A 3,407-nucleotide genomic window follows, 5' to 3' on the forward strand; every position below is an offset into this window, starting at 1 on the left:
GATGGGGGGATGGGGGGTGGGGCGGGGCCTGGGTTCGATCCCTGGTCAGGGACCTAGAGCCCACGTGCCGCAACTAAGACCCGGTGCAGCCAAATAAGTAAATAAATAAAAAGCAATGTGAGACGACCAAGTGCAGCGCCCGGAGTCCTGGGCCAGGGGCGGGGGCCTGGACGTGGAGGGCCTTTGAGGGGGGCTTCTGTGACACCCCGGGCGCCAGGCACTCTCGTCCAGTGACCTTGCAATCCGCCACGTGGTGGCAGCAGACGCCCAGGCACCCTCGGCCACTCCTGCCGGTGCAGAGTTTGTGCCCTGGGGGCCCCAGGATGGGACTGAGGTGTGCAGGACGAGCTGGGTGGTGGGGGGTTCCCAGACACGGTACCACTGGCTCTGGCTTCAGCCTCCGCTGCTTCAGAGCCTCTCCTGGAAGTGTCACCGCGCCTCTGAGCGCCAGCCGTGGGGACTTCCAGGAGGAATGCCAGGCAGACAGCGTGCCCCACTCTCGGGCCGTTCTGGGAAGCCGCACGGGGACATCTGTGTGAGCAGCTGCTCCTCCCCCGCAGGGCTCTGGGAACTGAGCCCTGGGGTCTTCAGCGTCCTGGCCTCTGACTGTAGAGACCTCACACAGCCGACTCCCCAGCCCAAGACAGGCAGCTTGAGGCAGGAGCAGGGAGGGTCTCAGGTGGACCCAGGTGCCCCGAGGAGGTGCAGGCCCCGGTGGCTGTCAGGGCCTGGCTGAGCCTGGCTCTGGCCTTCAGCACAGGGGGTGGGGGGCACTCATGCTCCTTTGGCCTTAACCACGCCAACGGGCCTCATTTACCCTGGGCTGCTGGGGGGTGCATGGGATCTAGACCCCAGGCCAGGCAGAACAGAGGCCCTCGGGATCCATGCTCTGGGGATGGAAGAGCCAGAGCGACATGTCAAAGCTGTCTCCTGGGGGCTTCTCCTCTCTGGTTTCATCCGGCTGCTGGGGATTAACTCCCCCATCGCCACTGAGACCTACAGCCGGGGACACTTCCACCGAGAACAGAGCCAGGGTGACCCGTATGCCTGCTCGAGGCAGGTGCTGGCACCCGGCAGGAGCCCCGTCCCCTTGGCTGCCGCTTTCCCGACAGCTGCCCGCCGCCTGCCCAGCCCGCACGAGGACCTTTTGGAGGTGGACGGGGACCCACCTTGTCCCAGCTGTCCTGGCGTTATCAGCAAGACGCGGTGGCGGTGAGGGGGAGGGGGGGGCTGGAGGAAGTTTAAAAGTTGAGCTTGATTAAAAGGCTCCTGTTTTCTGAGCCACCTGCTGCAGTGACAGGCCGCGGGCTTGACTGGAGAATAATTTCTGATCAGGACTGAGGCTGGCACTGCGGGACAAGATTTTTACAAGCCAAGTTTATGTTTACAGAGAATATTTCACGTTGTGGAGGAGGCAGCCCTCCAGCGAAGCAGAAAGGGCGCCAGTGGGCAGGGGTGGCGGCCCCACCAGCTGTGAGGCCACCTCCCTCCGCGCTCTCTGGCTTTGTCCACGATGGAGAGCCAGGTACGCCCTCACCTCCCAGAATCAGGGTAACATCTGTGGCCAGCTGGTCGGGGGCCCAGCCCTCCCCAGCACCTTCCGATACCTCTGGGCTCCTGGTGTCCTTAGAGCCAGGGTGACTGTGCTCTGTCCTCCCCTGCAACGGAGCGGAGTTTGCCGCTGACCGACTGGTGCCGATGCCTCTACTCCACGGTGGGCCAGCCGGGCAAGACCTGTCAGCTGGACCCCGGCCCAGGGCCGGCTGGCGAGGTCCGAGCCCCACTTGGCTTCCCCACACCCTCCTTTGGGGCCAGCTCTGCCATCGGGGCAGCCAAGATGGCACAGGCGGGCAGGGCAGGGCCTGAGACCGGCGGGCACGACCAGCCCCAGGGAGCACCGCAGCCTCCAATTTCCAAGTGGAACAGGGCGCCGGGGGCACGTGCTCCGTGTGGGTGCCCTGTCGGTGCCCATGCCGGCCAGGATGGCCTCAAGGGCTGGGCCACCCCCTCCCTGGAGCCCGGCCTTCTGACGCAGCCACACCTGCTGGCCTGTGGGTGCCAAGAGGGCAAGCCTGCCTGGAGCCGGGCAGCGCATTCGTGGGCACGCAAAGCGCCAGGCAGACAGGCTGGATTGAAACAGCTGCCTGGGAAACATCGCAGGGTCCGTCGGGCAGCAGAGTGCGCGCAGGGCCCACTCACCGGTGTGGGAGTTAGGGCACCCTTGGCCTCCTCAGGGACCCTCGTCACGGCTGCAGAGGGGTGGGCATCCATGGCTGGGACCTGCCACGGTCAGCGGGCTAAAGCCAAGGGCCAGCTCGGCCTCCAGCCTCCACTTTAAGAGCCTGAAAGCCACGGGGCAGCCGGGGACCCTTCCACCGAGAACAGAGCTGGGGTGACCCGGCGTGGCAGAGACAGCAGCCTGTGGCCAAGCACCCATCCTGGCCGCCACTTCTCCCCTGGACAGCCACCCTCTCCCAGCATGCATAGCGAACCTCGTCACTCCCTTGAGGTCCCCACTGTTCCCGACCCCAGCGCCCTCCTCTGCTGCTGCCCTGCGTGCAGCCACACCGGCTCTGCCTCTGTCCCCGTGTCTCCACTGCTGCCAACCCTTGGGCTCTCCTCCGGGGCCCCCTCCGCAGAGAAGCCCTCTGGACTCTCCCTGCCCGTCGCCTGCCTGCGTTTTCCTGCCATCCCCGCCCCCTCAGTGGGACTTGTGGAGCTAGGGTACTGTGTGCCTTCCTGGGTAGGCGAGCCTGCACTCTGCCCCCATGGTGTCCCCAGAGCCTCGGGGGTGCCGGGATCCGAGGATGAGTGGGGCCGGCGAAGGGGTGCCATCTCAGCTCTCCTGTGGGGAATGGAAGTCCAGCAGAGACCAAGCTTTGAGGATATTGGGTGGCTGAACAGTGTCCCCTGGGAACCTGTGAGTGTGACGTTGTTTGGAAATAGGGTCTTTGCAGCTAGAATCAAGTTAAGATGATGCCGTACTAGGTCAGGGTGGGCCCTGAATCCAGCATCACCGGTGTCCTCACAAGAAGAGGGGTGTTTGGACACAGCCACACAGGGACAAGCCACGTGACGGCAGAGGCAGTGATTGGAGGGATGTGGCCACGAGCCCTGGAGCACCTGGAACCCCAGGAGGCCAGAAGAGGCAGGAAGGAGTCTTCCCCGGCACCTCCAGAGGGCGTGGGGCCCTACAACACCTTGAGTGTGGACTCCTGGCCTCCAGACTGTGAGAGAGTGGATCCCGTTGTTTGAAGCCCCCAGGTGGGTCATTTGTGCAGTAGCCACAGGACACTGACACAGAGACTCGGGCCTCTCCACGCTGTTGGCACCACGTGCAGCTGGAAGACTGCCCCTCCCCTCCCCCTTCCTTCCCCTCCCTCCCCCTCCCCCTCCCTCCCCTCCCC

Source organism: Lipotes vexillifer, unplaced genomic scaffold (assembly GCF_000442215.2).
Source record: "Lipotes vexillifer unplaced genomic scaffold, Lipotes_vexillifer_v1.1 scaffold835, whole genome shotgun sequence".
Classification (NCBI taxonomy): Eukaryota; Metazoa; Chordata; class Mammalia; order Artiodactyla; family Lipotidae; genus Lipotes; species Lipotes vexillifer.